Source organism: Canis aureus, chromosome 18 (genome assembly GCF_053574225.1).
Source record: "Canis aureus isolate CA01 chromosome 18, VMU_Caureus_v.1.0, whole genome shotgun sequence".
In the NCBI taxonomy this organism is placed as follows: domain Eukaryota; kingdom Metazoa; phylum Chordata; class Mammalia; order Carnivora; family Canidae; genus Canis; species Canis aureus.
In genome coordinates, this window is record NC_135628.1 from 22481956 (window position 1) to 22504356 (window position 22401).

The 22401-nt window shown below is 43.5% G+C and overlaps 1 long non-coding RNA gene across 3 annotated transcripts in view; it reads left to right on the forward strand.

The window, feature by feature from the left end:
- LOC144288738 (uncharacterized) overlaps positions 1-13902 on the forward strand; it is a 45342-nt gene extending 31440 nt beyond the window's left edge. For all 3 annotated transcript variants that reach the window (XR_013356723.1, XR_013356725.1, XR_013356726.1), the window contains 2 exons: positions 3931-4031; positions 13350-13902. This is a non-coding gene — a long non-coding RNA (uncharacterized LOC144288738). The remainder of the gene's footprint in view (positions 1-3930; positions 4032-13349) is intronic.
- Positions 13903-22401: the final 8499 nt, after the last annotated feature.

Here is a 22401-nt window from a genome sequence, read left to right on the forward strand (position 1 = left end):
AATCTGCTTTCACAACGTGCTTGAAAACCAAATGACTGCAAATTTAGAGTTACTGGTGCTTTGCTTCATGGTTTTTTGTTGTTGTTTTTGCTTCAGAATCCAAACAAGAAGTTGATTTGCAAGCCCAACCCATGAATTTTATTTCTCTCCTAATCCTTGTAATATTCCCATCTGTGTCATGATCTTTTATGATATTATTATGGTAAATACTTCAGGGTAGAAACCTTTTTTCAGCTGTGTGAGTTTCTCCCTTTGTTTTCATCTATTTGCACAGTTTATTCTTTTCATTATTTAAAATAAAGACTGAGAATATGATATGCCTGTGACACTAATGAAATTGCATGGGCTCTCGCATCTGGGGAATTATAGATTCTTGAGGACATTCTGCAGCATCGAGCTATTGGCAAAAAAGATGAAATTTAAAGCTGCCTTTTAAATTGACTGTTGTGGGGCACCCGGGTGGCTCAGTCAGTTAAGCAACCCACTCTTTCGGTTCAGGTCATGATCTCAGAGTCCTGGGATTGAGCCCCAAGTAGAGCTCCACCCTGGGTGCAGAGCCTGCTTAAGATTCCCTCTCCATTTGTCCCCGCCCTCCACGCGAGCGCACTCTCTTGAATAAATAAACATAAAAAAATAAAATAAAATAAAATTGACTGTAGCTCTGGGGGTCTTGGCTATAAATTAGGAGCCAACCAAAATTCACCGGAAGTGAACACCTGTGACTGCTGCCCTTACACCACAGTTCAAAGTTATAAGGTGAGACCTTCTGTTGGCCAGTCTACTCTAACCTTCCTTTCAGTTTATTTAGCAAAAAAAAATTGTAAGTAACAGCCCAAACCACTCCTCAGAAAATTCAGGTCAGGGGAGAACTCAGTCCCCCAAATTACTCAAACAGCATTTAAGCTCAGAAGATGAATAGTTTATCCTTGTTACTCAAATTAAATTATGACTCTCGACCCCCATCCTATCCACCAGGCAAATAGGTTTTTCTCTTTTCTGGAGCTTTCCCTCCTCGGACCACTCCAAGAAACTTTGGGGCCGTTTATTTAATACTAAGGGTCCGTCTCAGTTACTACCACCCGAGGAATTAAAAACCAGGAAACTGGCGGTCAGGAATTCAATTCTTTTCAGCTAGTGCTATTTACTGCCACTAGGTGTCACTATTGAAACCTGAGTTATCCACCCTGCACCAGTCCAATTCACCTTTTCTCATTGTTTTAAGAGATTCTTTTTTTAAATAATAGATTGAAGAATGTAAACATAAATGTAAAATCCTGTTGCTAAATGTCAAGATATAATAAGGTCATAATTTACAAGAGAAACTGGAACATCTGGATACAGGTATTATCTACTGTCGTCATCTACCTGACTCTACATCTGGGACCCTTACCAATTTACACCCCAGGTGTTAGTGAAGCAAGCGAGGAAGGAAGAGAGCATACATCCTGGAATCCAAAAGCTTTGAATAACTGGGTTATTTGTTTTAGAATTCATCTGGACTCTTGCATCATCACGTTTTTTCTGTCCTTCTGAATCATTCCTATCAGCAGACAGACATGCCACAGCATCTCCCATTTTTCAAAGTGTCCTCTCTTGGCTCCAGTTGACTTCCAGTTTTTGTCTGATTTCTCTGCTTCTAGTCAGAGGAAAGTTCAAGAGTTGATTATACGCACTGTCTCTACTTCCTCCCATCCCATTTTCTTTCCCATCAGGTTTTATTCCCACTATGTACCCTGAAAAAACTCTTTTCCCTCATGTTGCCAAATCTACTGTTCAGTAGACTCACAGTCTTCATCCATCTCGCCTGTAATTGCCAAGGTTGGTCACACCATGCTTCCTGCTGAAACCCCCTCATCTGAATTGCATTCTTCTGGCTTGCCTCTGACCTTCCTGCTCTCTCCTTCTTAATCTCAGCTGACTCCCCCTCACCTTCATGATCTCTCACTAGAGAGTGCTGGGCCATGATCTTCTGTAGCCAAGCCCATTCCCTATGTGATGTCATCCAGCCCAGGGGCTTTGGATACCATCCGTACACTATGATTCCCAAATTAATATCTCATCCCTAATTTCTCCCCCAGCCCCAGCCTCCACATCTAGCTGCCTGTTTGACATCTCCACTTTGTCATCTAACAGTTGTCTCAAGTTCAGCCTGTCAATAACTCTTACCTTTGCCTTCAAAGCCTGCTTCTCCTCAAACCCTACCCATTTCCTGTATTTACCAGTTGCTTATTTATGGGTCAAACACTGTAGACTCATTCTACACTTTTTCTCCCAGATTCCATCACCAAATCCAATCCAACCCAACAGCAACTCCTATTGGCTTCAGCTTCAAAACAGATACTTTCTCATCATCTCTGATGTGTTTTTTTTTTTTTTTTTTTTGAGTAGTGTTGTTGGGATCCAAAGCCAAAGGCCAAGAAAGAGTTCTTGAAATGTCTTTGGTGCAAAATGGTGGTTTTTATTAAAGCATTGAGATGCGCCCCCCTACCCCCCCAGGCTGCCCCAGGATTATGAGGAGCAACTGATGATATACTTTGGGGTCAGGGGAAAGTCCCAAAAGGATTTTCATATGCTAAAGAAGACTCACAGGTTACCGGAGGCCTGGCTATTGTCAAACTAAGGTTGTTTTTCCCTCTAGTAAGGCATTAACATTAAGAGAGTTGGGAGTTTCCAGGAAGAACATTATACTTTGCCTGCCTTAAGTATTTGTCAATGGGCTGCAGGTATAAGGACATTTAACTGTATTTACATTTCCTTCTGCCTTGTTTCCTACATCATCTCCACTCTCACACTTTCACAAGATATGTCACGACTGTCTTACCAGACCCCCTGTCCTGACCTCGCCCACCACTTTTGAGCCATTCTTTCAAGGCAAACAGAGAGAACTGTTTCCAGAAAACTGATAAAACAAAGTAAAACAGATTAGGTCACTCTCCTGTTCAAAACGTTCCAATGACTTCCACTTCACTGGAGATAGCATCCAAGTGTCTCACCACGGCCTGCCTAGGCCCTACCTGACCTTGCTCTTGGTTATCTCTTCCACTGTAGCTCCCAGGGCTCTTTCATCCACTCACCTCACTCCAGTCACAGTGATTTCCTAACAGCTCCCTGGGCCACTATGGGGCCTTTCACTGGCCACTCCTGCTCAGAATCCTTTTACCAATTCAGGGCCTGTCTCCAGGTGGCCTCATGAGGGAGGCCTCCTCTGATTATACTAAGATGACATGCCCCTCCCTACTGCCCTGCTTTATTTCTCTCCATAGCCCCATCACCTCCTGATATTAGGTTATATGTTACTATATTTGCTTGTTGTTTGCTTTGTTCTGCTACAAATAGAAGTTACATGAGGTCAGTGGTGTAGGAAAGATGTTGAGGTTCGAAGCTGATGGCCGAGAAAGAATTCTTAAGATGTCTTTGGTGCAAAAAGGTGGTTTTATTAAAGCAAGGAAACAGGACCCGTGGGCAGAAAGAGCTGCACCGGGATCTTGAGAGTGGCCCATATAGACTTTCAAGTTAGGAGGGGGTCAGGGACAAAACAAACCTCTAAGGTATTTTGGAAACAAGATTCTAGGACCCTGAGGGGGCTAGCTATTGTTGGGAAAGCTCATTTGTTATTGTTCAGTAAACTCTCAGTCATGAGACCCCCTCAGATGTATATTAGTAGGTCATATATTTGGAGGATGATCCTAACATGTATTTTGGAGAAAAGGGGAGCTTCCAAAGAAATTTCCACATGTTAAAATAGACCTACAGATCCTGGAGGGTTGGTCGGGCTAAGATTGCCTTTTGCCCTTAGCAAAGTATTCACATGGAGTCTGCTGAGTCCCTAGAGGAAGGTCACTCTGCCCGTTTCAAGGACTTGTCAATGGGCTGTAGGTAGTAAGGAAATTTAATAATTTCTCTTCTGCCTTTGTTTCCCACATCAGCCAGGACTTCGCTGAGGGCTGTCTCCAGCACCCAGGCCAATAGCTGAAACAGAAAGACCCCTGGATAGACATTTACCACAGCAATGAATGGAAGGGCAGCTGGCTGTAAGTGGGGACAGACAGTTGGAATTGGAATTTAAGGCTCTGTCAGGATATACTGATCTGGGATGTTAACCAGAGTGTTGCCTGGTGGTGACCTATATTGTGTGCCTGGGCCTCTGAAGCCAGCCAGTCATTTTATGTATTCATCATGCACTCTCTTAGCACCACTCACAAATCCTTCCAGCCTTTCTTTCTTTCTTTCTTTCTTTCTTTCTTTCTTTCTTTCTTTCTTTCTTTCTTTCTTTCTTCTTTCTTTCTTTCTTCTTTCTTTCTTTCTTTCTTTCTTTCTTTCTTTCTTTCTTTCTCTTTCTCTTCCTTCTTTCCTTCCTTCCTTCCTTCCTTCCTTCCTTCCTTCCTTCTCTATTTTTAAGTAATCTCTATACCCAAAGTGGGGTATAGAGCCACAAAAGCCAGAGATCTCACAAGCCAGACATCAAGAGCCCGACTGAGCCAACCAGGCACCTCACATGCTTCCAACATTATTTTATTTTGTTAAAGTTTTATTTATTTGAGAGACAGGGAGAGTGAGAGAGCATGAGCAGGGGAGGGGTAGAGGGAGGGGAGAATAGACTCTCTGATGAGTGGGAGCTCATCCATCCCAGGGCTCCATTCCAGAACCTGGGATCATGACCTGAACTGAAAATAGGAGTTGGATGTCCAATCAACTGAGTCAACTGAGCCAGCCAGGCCCCTCAATGCTTCCTACATGTAAATCCTCTCACAGATTGACACTTCCAACAGCTGACCAGCATCCATGGTTACGACAGCATCTCACAAGTCTTACAAAATCGATGAAATTATTGCTTTTAAATATTTACTTGTTGCTAATAGTCAATTGAAAAGAATTTTAATTGATTTTCTTATAAATTCACAACTTTTTGGTATGGTTTACAAACTTGCTGATAATATCCATAAACTATCATCAGAAACATTTTCAAAGCTTCCTCTCTGGGGTAAAAATGATCCCTACAAATGGGCCAGCCAGTTACCTGATAACCTCTTTCCACCCACTGTCAGATCATCTGTGGTGACGTAGGCAGATTTCACCACTGATATCTTTTGACCCCATAGTCTGAACCATCCACGTAAAAGGCTTTGATGAGCTGAACCACTAATGAATGAGCTTTGGGTCCTGGGTCACTAAGAAGAAGTATCTGACTCCTGGTTTACTCTAGATGCTCCAGGCCAACACTAGAGCCCTTTAATGGCATAGCTCCTGAGGCGGAAACACACACATTTTCCCCTGAGAAAGCCATCACATCATGGCCAGGGTGGCTAGGTCCACAGAAGGTTATTGACTGCAGCCCCAGGATGTCCTAAGGAATCTCTTCTACCCTGACCTATGCATCTTGAGGGTCCACAGTTAGGGGAATGCTTTCTCTTTCTTTCTTTCTTTCTTTCTTTCTTTCTTTCTTTCTTTCTTTCTTTCTTTCTTTTCTTTCTTTCTTTCTTTCTTTTTCTTTTCTTCCTTTCTTTCAAAGGTTTTATTTATTTATTCATGAGAGACAGAGATAGAGGGAGAAGCAGCCTTCTCGCAGAGGGCCTTATGTGGGACTTGATTCCAGACCCAGGATCACACCCCGAGCTGAAGGCAGATGCTCAACTGCTGAGCCACCCAGGAGTCCCAACAGCCCATTTCAATATCTAAGGATGTGACCTTCCTCAGGGTAAGGGAACTTGCCCATTATTACATAACCATCAGTGGTTTTTAGGCAATACCAAATAAGGCAAAAAAAAAAAAAAAAGCAAAAATGGCAAAAAGTACAAACTACTTTTACTTGTTTGAAGAGAGTGAATCACCATTAACCTGCAAATGTGTAGCTTTAACTTTAGTATTACCTCATAGCCAGAAGGCAAGCAGCAAAAATTAACTATTGTACCTCCTTTGTTCTTTCGGAAAACAAGTAAACAAAAATGTAGGTGATGGGATGGCTGGGTGGCTTAGTGGTTGAGTGTCCACCTTTGGCTCAGGGCGTGATCCTGGAGTCCCAGGATCAAGTTCCACATTGGGCTCCCTGCATGGAGCCTGCTTCTCCCTCTACCTGTGTCTCTGCCTCTCTCTGTGTGTCTCTCATGAATAAGTAAATAAAATCTTAAAGAAAAAATGTAGGTGGTTCTTAACCTTTTAGATTATGTACTAATTACACAGTTGTTAAAAGGGTAAGGGAAAAAAATCCCCTGGGTAAAGTTTCCTGCCAGGGGGTGAGATGGCATGAGGTGGGTGGTGGGGCATGACTGTGTGTGGGCTAAAAGGTCAAGAGAAAGACCACTGTCATAAAATGACTCTGTGAAGGAGTTACTGCAATTAAATGTCAATCTTACACTCTTTGTTGCTGCCTAAGGAGTGTGTTAGGGGCCCTTTCGATCCACCTGCTTTGAAACGTTTGCTCTGCTCCTTTGAGTTTAGCACAACCTTTTTAAAAGACAGAGGACAATTTAAAGGGAGGACTGGTGTTAACAGATTTTGTGGTGGCTTATTTACCGTGAAAGCCCTTAACATAGCCCGAGGCTACTTTCCCTTGGAATTACTACCAGGATGAATCCATATGCCAGTGATGCACTTACTATCCTGACAACTGTAGCTTGACATTACAGCTTCAAATCAGAATATCTGAGCTCGTCAACTTTTTTTTCAAAGTCATTTTCATTTTTCTAGATCCTTTGAAGTTCCATATAACTTTTAGAATCAGTTTGTAGATTTTGATTGGGATTCTGTTCAGGCTCTCGATCAATTGGCAGAGAAATGGTATGTTAACATGAATAAGGCATTTTCACTTATTTACTAAAGTTTTATCAGTTTATCTTAACAATATTGTAATTTTCAGGGGCACCTGGGTGACTCAGTGGTTGAGCATCTGCCTTTGGCTCAGACAGTGATCCCGGGGTCCTGGGATGGAGTCCCACATCGGGCTACCCACAGGGAACCTGCTTCTCCCTCTGCCTGTGTCTCTGCCTCTCTCTGTGTGTCTCTCATGAATAAATAAATAAATAAAATCTTAAAAAATATATTTTAAATTTCAGAGTATGGTGGGGTTTTTTATGTAAAAAGTATTGTTGTTTTTAAAGAATTCTACTGCCATGAATGGTATTTAATTATTTACAAAGTACTTTACGTTTCTCCACAGCACCCTAATGCTTCAGATAGCTCCAGATGGGATGATGCATAGCAAAGATTTTAAGAAAGTCAGATTTACAGAAAGTCAGATGATATTACTATATCATTATTACCATTATTATACTTATTTATATCACTGTTATAGCTATTCATCTTTCCAGAAAGCAGTGGTTAGAAAGTGGTGAAATAGCTGAGCCTTTTCAGAGTAAAAGCTAGAAAATCGAGAACACAGGCATCTTCCTAAAACTGCTCTCTGACAACAGTGTAGATGACATAAGAAGACAGAGATCTCACAGACCCCTCACTTCCATTGAGCAGGTGCATGTGTATGAACCATCTGCAAATCTTCATCAGCTCCTGGTCCTGGGAAGAAGGAGGAGGAAGAAGGTCTGGAAGGCTTTTCCATTGTAGGAATCTCTTTGCTGATGTTTGCTGAGTTGCTGGTTCATGGCTGGTTCATCACTAATTTCATCATTAACTTCATCATTAATTTATTTATCAGTCACTAAACCAGCTCATTCCCCCCACAGACTGGGTCCTTCGCAGAAATCATCTTCCTCTGGTGTCACCCGCTCCAACCACCCACACAAGCACTAATTGACAGAACTGGTGACCACCAGAGCCCTAGGGTCTGTGACTTCCCGCCACCCCCACATGCTGCTTCCTGGGGCAGTGACTGGCATTTAAACTATCAGAGTGCTTCGGGCTGAGCTGTTGAATATTTCACACCCTCTGCTCCGTGTGACTCATTCTATCCAAATAGGCAGCCTGAGCTTTCTCAAGGCCTCTGGTTTCACTCTGAACACATTCAAGGCCACCTGAGGGACCCTTGAATGTCATTTTTTAAGGCCTGTACAGGCTCCCCTTGGTTGCCATGCCTTATGGAGTCACAGAGTAGAAAGGGAGAAGCTTCTGCTCCCTTGAGCAAAGGAAACCATCCTCTGACCCGGATACGTCTGAGAGGCAGCGCCCTTGGCAGCTGGGGGCAGGGCAGAGAGCGACAGTACGAAGTGTCATCCTGCCTGCATTCCAGCCAGAGGCCTTCCTTCTTCTAGAGGGACAGAGAGGGGTTGATGGCACTTGGGAGGTGGTACTCCTCTCCTTTAGCCTGGGGGGGAAGTACATGCTGGGCACCTTCATGCTTATTGATGTTAGCACTTGCTCTCTGGATCCTTTGGGCTGATATCAAGGCTTGAAAGCACAGGATCTGCAGGGCTGCATCTGTCTCACATGTTGCAAGAGAGAGATAATAAGCTGTCAAGGCTCTTCCGTGGCAGGTACACTGCTGCTAGTCCTTCCAATATCTTTTTGTGATTTAGAAAAGGCATCCCTAGTCAATGGTATTATAATAGCATTGTATGGTGACAGATGGCGGCTACTCCCATAAACATAATGTATAGAGAAGTTGAGTCCCTATGTTGTACACTTGAAACAAATATAATGTGTGTCAATTATACTAAAAACAAAACAAAACAAAACAAAACAACCTTCCTCAAGGCTCTAGACTGCCATCTGTTGGAAGGTTGTAATAGACATGCACAGGTACTGTGGTGGGGGGAAGAATTGTGTTCTGGAGATGTGCAGTGTGGTCAAAGGGGTAGATGAGGGGTGGATAGTGAGGTATGGCTTCAGTGACTTCAGTGGAGACCAGGCCTGGGTGAGCTGCACAATCACGCAGAACTGGCATGTGGGTGGTAGCCATGACTGTGGAAACCCCAACCTGGGACCCCCAGCAGGTAACAGAAGTGGAGACCTAGAGAAGGTTAGGTGTGCATGGGTCTGACAGAGACTTGGCTCAGGACTTGGCCTTAGTGTTAACAGCTTTGCTGAGGCTGCCAGCACATCAACAGAGGAGGGAAAGCCTCTTGTGGGGAGGGGGGGGCAGATTTGGAGGCCTTATAATTTTGCAGACTGGGGCTGACACCAGAAAAATGCTGTTTTATTGCTATTATTGTAGCCAGTTGTGCTCCTAGGACCTCAGCCTGGGAAAATACTTGTTCAGCCATGAATAAAAATGAAAGTGGTCGCCAGCTGAGGAACGTAGGCAGCTTCTAGAAGCCGGAAGGCAGCCCTGCTGCCATCTTCATTTTAACTCTGTGAGACCCATTTGGGGCTTCTGAACTCCACAGATGTAGATTTGTTTTAAGCCACCACATTTGTATAATTTGTTAGAGTATTCCTAAAAAACAACTACAGTAGGTATCCTTGTCTTCAATTTATGGGTGGGAAAACTGAAACTTGAGTCAGGATCAAAATCTAATTCTCAGGGCACCTGGGTGGCTCAGTGGTTGAGTGTCTGCCTTTGGCTCAGGTCATGATCCCGGGGTCCTGGGATCGGGTCCCATATTAGGCCTCCAGTGAGGAGCCTGCTTCTCCCTCTGTCTATGTCTTTGCCTTTCTTTCGGTGTCTCTCATGAATAAATAAATAAATAAATAAATAAATAAATAAATAAATAAAATCTTTAAAACATCTAATTCTCTATGACATCAAAGGCCACACTTTCCTTATACTCCATTGATGCCCTCTTAAATTTTTATAACTAATGTCCTCACTGAAATCATCAAATATTTAACTGCTAGGACAACTACTTTAGAAAGAATCACTAATGGTGTGCTTTTGAATATATCTGCTTGCTACAAATAATTTGCTGACCGAAAAGAAATCATCAGTTGAATCTTGCCTAGAGAGTTCAGGAAAAGAAAAGGTTTCCAAGCTTTCCTGTGTAAGCCCTCAATTCTAAGGAAACTAACAAAATTATCACTCTTTAGCTTGTTTATTCATTTGGTTGAATGTGTAAATTATTCTATGTACATGCAATAGTAAATTGATCATAATAAGATGGAAAATCATCAGGGACATAAATTAAAACTGTAATGAGATAGTACTATACATCCCTAGAATAGTTAAAATTTTAAAGACTGAGCATACAAGTGAGATTGTGGAGAAACTGAAACTCTCATATTATATATCTATCCTATTACCCACCAGTTCAACTCCTAGAAATGTCTTTTAAGATGTATACACTTGTCAAAATTCATCTAACCATCTACTTAAAGCCTTTGTATGTAACTGATATCCCAAGATTTGAAAAAAGGGGACACCTGGGTGGTTAGATCTCTTAAAGAGTCTGACTCTTGATTCTGGCTCAGGTCCTGATCTCCTGGGTTTTGAGATCAATCCCTGCCTCAGGCTCTGCACTTGCTACACAGTCTGTTTGGGTACTCTCTCCCTCTGCCCCTTCTTCCTCTCATGTGGGCACTCTCTCTCTCCCTCTCTCTCTCAAATAAATAAATCTTAAAAAAAAATTTTTTTTTAAAAAGAACCAGGAATTGAGACAAGAACCTCCCCCATCGCCACCCTCACACACCGGGATTCTTCCAATAATGAATGTGGGTAGAATTAGGACTTTTAAAGTGGAGACGAGGGATGCCTGAGTGGCTCAGCAGTTTAGCGCCTGCCTCTGGTTTGGGCATGATTCTGGGATCCAGGATTGAATCCCGAGTTGGGCTCCCTGCTAGGAGCCTACTTCTCCTTCTGCCTATGTCTCTGCCTCTCATGAATAAATAAATAAATCTTTAAAAAAAATAATAAAGTGGAGACAAGAGGAGTGGTGGAAAGAGTACCAGGCAAGAACCAGAAACTTCCTTCTGGTCTTCGTCCCTTCCCTGATTTAGATATGTACATAACCTTGTGGGATTCATTTTGCCTGTATGGGTCTCAAGGACCTTATCTGCAAAATAAATGAACTGCATTAGATGACCTCACAGTTCCTTCTAGCTCTAAAACCCCCATTATTTATCATCTTAAGTGGTGAATCAGATTGCTTTAGAAGTTTCTACTTGATAGAACTACTTTTCCTACACACTCTGATTCTAATCTATGACTCTGTTGATACTGGGTCACTGACAACATAATTCTCAGAGATTACATTTTTCTATGGGAAACTTGGATCCACTTTATCAGATAGTTTCCAGGAATATATCTTTGAGAAAGCAAGCATGGGCAACATACATTCAGATTATGGATATTTTCCATATTTAGAGATATCACATATGGGCATTGTTAAAGAACATGCTCTTTTTAAAGCTTTGAGTAAAAGAGTAATGTGGCCACAGTAAATATATCACTATACTGAAAGGCTCTGTGGCTTCAGACAAGCCATTCACATGTTCAGAGGACATGTCAGTATCTACACTATCTGCTTGTCCACAGTTGTTTAAAGATGAAGTGAGATCTTATCAAATAGGTAAAGCACATTTTAACCTGCAAAATGTTATACAAATATAAAGTGACTTGTTCTTATTGAGAATGAGAAGAGGGCGGGAACAAGTGCCTAGGAGAGCCCATTCTAAAAATGAGCTAATCACATCAATCACTGCTCTGATGTGATGCAGGAGAGAGATGGGCTTTTTAAGGACACAGAAGTAAAGGTGTTTTGGGATCCCCATGGTTTCATGAACTCATGGTGATTTCAGCAGCTTCCTGTAGTCCCTCCGCTCATCTCCTAGATCATGTCTGAAGAAAACCCAGCCTCACCCCATCTGCAAGATGATCAGTCTTTGATTTGCCAGGTTGGACTGGGAAGACTCATGAGAGCTGAATGTCCACAGCTGGGAGGTAGGGGAAGAACCAGGAGGGCTCATGGGGGAACCAACTACAGAAGCCTGCTGAGGCTCTGCCCAGTGTGGAGGGAGGATGGTGGTGGAAGAGTTGGAGGGGAGGGCAGATTGATGGAGGAAAGACCCAAAGAAAGCTTTATTAGAAGCTCTATGGAAGTGAGAGGTTGTAAGGAAAGGTAAGGAGGAGAGAGGATAGGGATTAGCTCTCTTCCACAGAGCACAAACTCTCCCAAAGCACTGGCGATATTTGATGGCGTTATTTCCCTGCTGCTATAGTCCTGAGACCTAAAACAGTGTTAGCCATGCAGGAAGTGAGTAATTAGGACTGGGTGAATGAATTGAATGGCTGCACAGGAAAGAGGATCAAAAGGCAACACTGGCAGTGCCTCTTCACCCCCACTGTGCCCAGAGAAGGACAGTCTTGGCTCATCTCCCTGGTCTTGGAGGCAGAAATAAAGAGAGATTCAGCAGGCTAATGTGGCAGGTTTCTACACTATAAAAACATGCATCATTTTTAAAAATTTTTTATTTATTTATGATAGTCACACAGAGAGAGAGAGAGAGAGGCAGAGACACAGGCAGAGGGAGAAGCAGGCTCCATGCACCGGGAGCCCGACATGGGATTCGATCCCGGGTCTCCAGGATCACGCCCTGGGCCAAAGGCAGGTGCTAAACCGCTGCGCCACCCAGGGATCCCAAAACATGCATCATTAATACCCCTTCTCTGACTATCCAAACCCAGGAGGCATACTTGATCCTCTCCTTTCCTATACATCCAGCAGCCCTATCAACAACATCTCCAAAATGTTTTTTGAATCTGTCTTCACCATGGCTCTTACCCCAAACCCCAAACCCCATTGGGACCACTGCAATGGCCTCCTCACTGGTCTCCCTGCATTCTCTCTGCCCTCCCATTTTTTGTCCACTCAGCTGCCAAACAGTCGTTTGTAAAGTCACTCCTTTGCCTGAAATCATCCAGTTGCTTCCAACTGCACATAGAACAGTGCTTGAACTCCTAGTCATAGCCTCTGAAGCCCACCTTCCTTCTCTACTTTGTCACCCACCACACTGCCCCTCACTCACTTTCCTATTGCCACACTGGCCTTCTCTCTGTTCCTCAAACTGGCCAACTCTGTCTGTGTTAGGACCTTAGCACCTGCCAATTCTCCAGCTCTTGTGGCTGGCTCTTTCTTGTCTTACTTTCCCAATTACCATGCCTTCCCCTTGTCACCCAGTATACTCTATCTCCTCAGCTTGTTTTATTTTCTCTATAGGACTTATCTCTATCTGGAGATAGGTTTAACTATTGTTTGTTTCTTGGCTCCTCTGCCTTAGGAATGTGCCCCCTCCATGGGCAGGGATTTGTAAATATTGTTGACTGTTGTAACCTCTGTTCCCAAAGGTTTCAGGTATCCCTTGTAGGGACTAAATAAATTTTTTGGAATGAATGCCTACTCACCAAATGACCTTCTGACTCTAGTTTTCCAAATAGACTGCTTATAGAGAATGTGCCTTCCAGAGACAAGGATGTCTCCTGTTCCCTTTATTTTTCAAATAAATAAATACATGCATGCTTGTGTTTGCAGATTTCAGCCTCTGCGTGGTTAACGTGAGTCCGCCCCTTCAAGATGGATTCTGTCTTGAGGCACTAACAAATCAGGTATCTGAGCTTGTGGATCTGAGAGCTGTGCTCCATACTGAGAGGCATGGAATGAGGAAAGGCACCCTACCTGAGTGAGCCTCGACCTTCCACGGATGACCTTTATAGCCTTACCATGACTGTGTTCCCTGGACTTCTTTTTGGAACTTCTCTAGGCACAAGCAGAGAAGAGCTCCTGATAGAAAAAAATCTCCAAAAAGGAAAAGAAGGCTTAAGTACTCAACAGGTCCTTCATCTTGAGTGTTTGTTTTTATGAAATCTTTCAATTCTATCCCAAATGCCACCACCACATGGTGCCCTCTTTTTCTCCTATTTTTCTATCAGCATAATGGAGAGAAGCCTACATGTCTACAGAACAAGGAGGATAAACTAGTAGCTATTAAGTGCTCTAGTATGTATCAGGCTCCAGGGCTTTATAAATATCTCACCTAAAGCAATATTTCTAAAAACTATGGTAAATAAAAAACATATAAACTGTGTATTAGACTTAGATATTGAAGATAAGATAACACAAAGGGTTAGGTTGTCAAATCAGACTCACAGGAGCTAGAGATCTTGTCCAGTAACAAGAGTTACTAATAATTTTGAGAATACAGGTAATTGTGCGGTACAGGTGAATCCTGGAGACCCTGGTCCATGAAAGAGGCTCTCTGGATCTTTTCTTGCTACATTAGAATTTGCTCTCGTCCAGATTTAACATATGAGATCGCTAAATCATGTGCATTGTCATCACTAAAGCAAAAAGAACAACTTGGCTCATAAAACATCTCAGTTTTATGCTCACATAGTTACATTGTTTACGTGTCATTTTCCAGGGAGCTGTGCCCCATAAATCCTTACATTCCACCTGTATTTGTCATAAGCCATCCTAGATTGACCAGGTACATCCTGCTAAAAAGTTTTTCACAGGTAAGTGCTCTCTCACTAATAAGTATCCATTTGTTTCCTTTCCAGGAGGCGAATCATTAGTGTGTTTGTTTACAAGGAGATTTGATTGAGTCACCTGACTTCATTTTCCTTCCTTTTTTTCTTTCTTTCCAGTGGCTTCTAAGGGGAAAAGAGAATAGTCAGCTGCAAACCCTTTCCTTCCTCCAAAGAATAGGTTTGTGGTCCTAAGAATTCCACTGAAAGCAGTGCAGTGATTATTTTCCTACACCCCAAAAGCCTTTCACCTCAAATTAACTCTGCCTCTGTAGAGAGAGAGCACAGACTGGTAGCCTCTTCTTAACCAGCCTCTTGTCTCTTTGGCTTCCAGACCTCCCGCTCTGCTGCAAGGTTTCTATACCTTATCACTAACTATACTTCCACCACAAGTTCACATTTGTTTATTTTTCCACATAGGTCTTAGTTTTTGAAAAAAGAATTTGTCTTTTGCAGAGTCCGGGTGGCTCAGTCAGTTGGGTGATTGCCTGTGGTTCAGGTCATGATCCCGGGGTCTGGGATCAAGGCCACACTTCAGGGCTCCCTGCTCAGTGGGGAGTCTGCTTCACCCTCTGCTCCTCCCCCTACTAATGCACTCATTCTCTCTCTCTCTCTCTCTCTCTCTCACTCATTCTCTCTCTCTCTCTCCCTGTCTCTCTTTTTTAAAAGATTTTATTTGTTTATTCATGAAAGACACAGAGAGAGATAGACAGAGACAAAGACAGAGACACAGGCAGAGGGAGAAGCAGGCTCCATGCAGGGAACCCCGACGTGGGACTCAATCTCGGGTCTCCAGGGTCACACGTGGGGTGAAGGCGACGCTGAATCGCTGAGCCACCCGGGCTGCCCTAGTCTCTTAACTCTCAAATACATTTTTTTAAAAATCTGAAGAAAGAGAGAAATTGTCTTTTGAACAGCTCTTAATAGTAATGTTTTGTTTCTTCTGTTCCGTTCATGTACATCTACCACCAACAACCAGTAGGATTGGGGTGATAGAAGCAGTGTTAGCACACTGAGCCCAAATTCTAGTCGAATGTTATTGAAAGCTCACCACATGCCTACTAGAGGATAAAAAAAGACATGGTCCCTGTCTTCAGAGAACTCGTGGTCCTTTGGGAAATGAAAATATGTCTATCGCCAGATTGTCCAACGTTACAGAGTCACCTCACCTTTAATATCTAAGTAAAAATGGCTTGCACCCTCTGAGAGGATGTAAAGACAATTCTCTCCCTAAGGGCAATCTAGAACCAATTTAAGACAAGCATTTGTTCTTAATACACCAATTAAAAAAATACACCAATAAATAAATAAATAGCAGCCATGCAGTGTCTTTGGTGCTATAATATAAGTGGAAGGAGGAAGTAAATAGTAAATTCTTATTAGAGATGTAAAAGAAGGCTCAGAGAGGTGATGGTTCCATTGGGTCAGGTGAATGACTAGGAATTTATGAAGTGGCAGAAGAGCATTCCAAGCAGCAGGTGTATGTTAACATATACACCAGAGAGAGGTATGAAAAGGCAAAGAATATGTGGGACTTCCCAATGGTTTAGTCTGACTAAAGCATTCTGTAAAAGAGGAGATGGAAAAGGGGCAAGGATGGTGTTCTAGACAGAAGATTACGGTCCTCGGCATTTGCTAAACCTAAAAGCAAATCGGGGATGCTGTCCTAAACAGTCTAGGAGTTTTCCAGCCAGAGCCAGGCCTAGGACCAGGCTGTTAAGTTAGTTATCTTGGGTGCAAAATTTAAAGGGGTGTCAAAGCGTCAGTCACCAAGATAGCATTTTAACACAAAATTTTAATTATTTATTTTTCTTTTTTTTTCTTTTTATTAACACAAAATCTTAAATAAAGATAGTATTGGTTGTTATTGAATTTCCCTTTTGCCTCAGGCTCTAATGTGACTCAGCAAGGCACTCCTTTATTTAAAATTTGGCATTTGTTCATAATAGACTTTTTTTTGCATAATATTGATTTTTAAAAAGATATTGCATTAAAATACTATTTATCTTGATGGCTGAAGGGGTGGGGGGGGCATTCCCTTAAAATTTTTGCATCACTTTGCTCACTTCGTCTTACTTGCAATCCTCATTCTGGCCGAACTTTATCTGTTAGCAGGGATAAAAGACACAGAGTGTCACCCTGGCATAAAGACACAAAAGAGGAGGGATAAAATTCATAGCACTTGGTGACTGATGGAATATGGAAATAAAGGGAAAGGAGGAGTCAAGAATTTCATCTCGGAAAAAATTATGCTCTTGGAAAATTTACAGAATGTTGGGGATGATAAAAAAAAGGGAAAGAAGAGAACTCAGTAGAGATGCCTGGATGGCTCAGTGGTTGAGTGCCTGCCTTCGGCTCAGGTCATGATCCTGGAGATTCAGGATCGAGTCCTGCAGGGAGCCTGCTTCTCCCTCTGCCTGTGTCTCTGCCTCTCCCTCTGTGTGTCTCATGAATAAATAAATAAGATCTTTTAAAAAAAAGAGAGAAATAAGTGAAATATGATTAGCTTTATAACAAGTAGATCAGCAAAGGGCTGTGAGACATAGAGAAGCTACCATCATTCCCTTTTGAAAGAGAATTCAGTGTCTAACATGTTGACAGCATCTGCATAATTATGTGTCTAGAACATACACTCGTCCACAGTGTAATATACTGAAGTTGGCGGAGCTATTCTGTAATAGGAACAGAAGCATTGGGGATCTGGTGCTCCTCCCACCGTTGGAAGGAAGAGAACAGCCCCATAAGCTGTCCTTGGGATCAGCAGTTGTCAGGAGCAGAAGGAGGAGGCAGAAAAGACTTTTCTCCTGCAGGGAAGAGGGCTCCTCACCGTCAGCTCTGCACTCGCAGGCTGTGCCTTCCCTGTTGAAAGTCCTTCAATTGCAAGTGAAATCAATTTTCCTGAAAGGTGACTTATAGGGTGATCAGGGCTCGGCTGAATGGAGGGAGAGGTCAATCAGATTCTCATCAAAGAGCTCAACTAATCGATCTCATTTTTGAATTACAGCCTCCCCTGAGCCTCCTCTGCAGGTACCAACTATCATACCAGTGTTTCATGATTGCAGGCCATTGAATAATTGGCAAAACTCATCTCTCTGGTGAGACTTTCCTGCCAATTCTGTCCCCTGGAGCCTGCAAGGACCTGAGGCCTTGCTGAGGATTGGTGCTCTAACTCTCCCATCTCACACACCCCCGTGACTCCCCTCACTCCTGTGTCTTCTTCAGCCTCCTCCTCTTTTCTGGTTCCTTCACTCCTATGGAGGGATCCCTGGGTGGCGCAGCGGTTTGGCGCCTGCCTTTGGCCCGGGGCGCGATCCGGGAGACCCTGGATCGAGTCCCACGTCGGGCTCCTGGTGCATGGAGCCTGCTTCTCCCTCTGCCTGTGTCTCTGCCTCTCTCTCTCTCTCTGTGTGACTATCATAAATAAATAAAAATAAAAAAATAAAAAAAAAATCTACACCTTCACTCCTATGGAAAACATGCTGTCTCACTCTGCGCCACTTCCAGGCACCCATCCGAGTTTGACTACACTCTCCTTGGACAAAAGGCAGATGGCTGGGAGCAGAAAGGAAATATTTTGCTCTGCTCAAACAAATAAATAAAGGCAGAAAATAAATGTATAAATGAAACAAGTCTTTCCTTGACCCTTTACCCATCTTTGGCCACTCGTCTATCCTCATCTCCTCTCCATAGCATATGGCGCCTCCCAGTCATTGGGCCAAACACTGAATCCATTGTTTGTCTCCACACTGGTGAACAATCTCTCCAAACCACTCTGCCCTGGCCTTGCCAGGCTTCTTCTGCTTGCAGGACTCTACATGCCTTTCTCGTCCTTAAGGACTGTTCCCATGTGGTTCTTCTTTTACCCTGAAGGTCTCACCCACTCCCTGCTGTGGTGAGTTGCCCAGTTGCCTCCTGCTAACCCTTTGGGTTGTAGCTGAAATCTTAGATCCTTCAGGGAACATTTCCTGGTCCCTCGGGCCCCTGGTGCCCCCTGCCTGCACTTCTCTTGTGTAGCACTGAACACATCTCTGCTCAACATCCGGCATCCACTCTAGACAGTGTGCTTCATGAGGATGAGCCATGTCTGGCTTGTTCACTGCTTACGTCTCCACCACCTAAGCCAGAACCCAACATGGGAAGAGATTAACACATAGTTGTTAAATATTTGTTTGTTAAAACCCACCTTAGGGTTTTCAGTAAGTTTAAGAAAGATGATCTTATGTAGGGTTTCTAACAGAGATTCTCAGTTCTGATGTTTGAACATGTCCAGGGGCATTTCTTTTCTCACAATGACTGAGGGATGCCTCTGTTAACTTAGTGGTTGGAGCCCAGGCCTACCAGACATCCCTCAATGCTCAGGAGAAACACTTGTTCACAGCCATCACTCTACCTCTGCTGGGGGAAATGTGTGATGTAGGAAGTAAAGGTTGAAATCAGAGTGACTCACAGGAACGCTATTGCAGTCATCCAAAATCAGGAGCTGGCCAGGACTAACTTAGAAGGAGACAGGTTGAGAGGTAACTAAGAAAGAAAAACAACAAAGTCTGTGATCAGCGGGATGAGTCACCCGTCAAGGAAGGAGAAGGGATGGAAACATGAAAGAAGGTAGACAGATAGATCTAAGTTGTGTGACCTTGAGCAAGTTACTTAACCTCTCAGTGTCTAATTTCCTCAACTGTAAGATGTAGATAAAAAGAATATATCCCAGGGATGTGAAGATCTTGGGAACTGAATTAATTCATATAAAGTGCACGACCTCACATAGGGGAAGGACTGGGGAAATATTTGACATTGTAGCTGTTAGATAGACAAATAAAGAGATATGTAGAAATACTAACAGATAAGTGGTGGGAAGGACAGATGAGTGAAGGGATGAGAGAATAGACAGAGAAATAGATGGGCGGTTGGATGGATGGTAAAGAAATTGATAAGTGAATTTTCAATGTAGGGGATGAAGGAGAGAGTGTGATCCCCACAATGCTTTTCCAGAAGCAGTTCTGAGCACACATTTGAGCCATTCTACCAACAGTCTCTCCCTTCTTCTTCCTTTATATCTGGTGACAAGGGGTCTTTGGTTTACAGAACAGAGCCAAGATGATTGACCCACATGGGACCACTGGAAACATGTGGTAGACAGGGGCTGATCAATAGGAATGTGCCAAAGGGGTCCCCTGCGAGGGGCTGTGCGCTACATGGAGGAGTGAAATCAGGCAGTTCCTGCCTCTTTGGCTCAGGGTATCCCAGCCTCACCCTTCTCAGCTCTCTGGACATTTTGTCACTCACCCACTTTCTCTATTCTGTTCTTTACAACATTCACCACCAAAGAATACATTCAGGGTCTGTGTATATTACCTGGAAGGACACTGACCTGGGAGTCAGGAGACCTGTGCTCTAGCATGGACAATGAAGCTAGATTTGATCTGCAGCTGGTCGTGTCACCTCTCTGGCTTCAGTTTTTGGATATGTAAACAAACGGAGGGCACTAGAACATGCCTAAAGCTTCTTATAGCTCTAACACGCGTGTGCCTGCAACCTGACCAGCCCCTTCTCTCATTATCCTTGTCCCTCAACTCTATCATCTGTATCTTCACCATTTTCTCAGTGAGCTCTCCTCTCCTGTACTTCCGCTAACCTCCTAGACATATTTCAAATTTCATCCCTGTGAGTCATTCCTTCACACACAAGCTTAGATATTTGCTTCCCTATGTACCCAAGGTCCTCTGTAAGCACTTGAATTATAGAAATATCCTCTGGGACTCATTCACGCACCCATCTCCTCCAAAGGCTGCATGCCTTGAATGCAGAAATTACATTTGTATCAGTCAAGGCTCCATTTCAAAGAACAGAATCCACTCCAACCGGTTCAAGCTAGAAAGGATTTCCTGCAGATATTAGGCGGCTTATCCAGTCATTGGGAGGGGAAAAGTAAGCTCAAGATTAGGCTTTCAGGAGCCACTCACACAGCCACACTGCAGATACCAAGCGGAGGCTACCGTGTTTGGTATCAGGCCATCTCTAGTTTCACAACAGAATCATCATTAGAGTGGTCGGGAACTGAATTCTCTCCACATATGTCTCATAGTCAAATTCTCAAAAAGAGCAAGAGTCTGTTGAGCCATCACCATCCCTGTTTGGACAATGTTTCTTGTACCAGAGCCACCCCCTAAACTTCTGACTGACTTGGAGATTGATTACACTGGAGTCAGGAGCTGCGTGTGGTCCAAAGAACGGCAGCCAAAGGAAGTTATGTTCATCTGGCACCAACTTGGTGAAGGGGTCTGCTGGGGAGGAGGGGGTGGCCACTTTGTTTCCTCTTTCCTTTGGTGGAGGAGGGCAACTTTCCCTCTGCCAGTAGGGTCCTTTAGTGGTGATCGATGGCGAGTCAATCACCTGGCAAGATATTAATCAAATTTAAACCTGCTCTTTAGCAATCTCTTCAGCTTGTGCCTCCTATAGAACAAACTGCTTTAACAAAATAGGGCAGGATCATCGAATCTTGGGAATGGGAAGAGGTTCAGGGGTCATAAAATCTGGTAGTTACCAAATACAGTTTTGTAGCAGGAGAAAAATCAGACACTGGTTAGTTTATCTAAATGTATTCAATGTAAAGACCTAGCCTTACTCTAAGATTTTCTTTGTCTTCCTATTTTTCTAGTGATATATGGTATTTGTAGTTCATATATGTAGTTCATATATGTAGTTCATATACATATATGTATATATATATTTTGTTGTTGTTGTTGTTGTTGTTTAGGCTTTTCTTGGCAAAATAACAATTAGGGTGTCATTGTTAGCCATCCCTTTGAGTTGCCTGTTGATTTTTAATCTATTCCGATCACGTCACTAGAGGTCATGTCCCTCAGCTTTGCCATGGCCCCTTGTGTTACTGCCTTTCTGTCCATTTCATCCTTTATTCCTGATCATCCAGCAGGATATTGACTGCAGGGTCTCAAGACACCGAACATGTGTCTGGACGGGTGGTAGGACTTCAAGATAGAAAATCAGGGGTCCCTCGGTGGCTCAGCAGTTTAGCGCCTGCCTTTGGCCCAGGGCGTGACCCTGGAGACCCAGGATCGAGTCCCCCGTCGGGCTCCCGGCGTGGACCTGCTTCTCCCTCTTCCTGTGTCTCTGCCTCTCTCTCTCTCCCTCTATGTCTATCATAAATAAATAAATAAATCTTAAAAAAAAAGATAGAGAATCATACCTTCTATGATTCTTTGTCACTGGCCCGTCTCATGTCATATCATGCAATTGTTTTGACACTCTACTGTTATGAATAAGGCCCAGCTCACGTGTGAGAAGGTAAGCGGTAGTGATCATGGCATGTTCTGGCTCTCTCCACCAGGGTTATTTCCCTCTTTCCCTTATCACTTACAAATATGCATTCCACTTTTATCTATCTGAACTCTAGCTTTTATTCTGCCTATGTTTGTTATATTTCTGGGACTTCTTTTCCTCAAGTGCTTCTGATGACCTCATTTCTCTTAAATCCAAACTCACTCTTTATAATAAGGGACAAGCATCTATGAACTCATCTACCCATTTGCAAGCAATTTTCTTGTTACTTCAGTCAAGGGTGCTTTCCTGGGCCTGGAGCCCTCCCAGCCACTTCTTGCCCTCCCTCAGTTCTGCTGTGTCCCTAGCGGTGGGTGCACCCTTCAGGCTGAGCTCCTCAAGCTTGACTTGTCCAGTGGGAGGGGGGAATGGAGGAGAGCAGGAGGCTTCAGGCTCCAGCGCTAAGTGTCTCTCTCCTCAGTGATCCCAACATTGCCCAACAGGGGCATCAAGATCCCTGCTTCCATCAGGTAACCCCAGACACTGGTCCTCCCACCTACTTCCCCTCAGCCTAGGGAACCGGAGAGGCTTCTTGATGGTGCTCAACTCTGGGGCCCCCCTGCTGTAACCACTCAGGGAGATCGCTCCTTTCTGGGTTGGACCTCTGCTGATACAAGGGTAAACTCTCAAAAGCAGAATTACTGGGTCAAAAACTAGGATTTTTAAAAGCAAAGTTTAAAGATATTTCTTCCTGCTGTCTTTCTTTCCCATAAGCCCTTCCC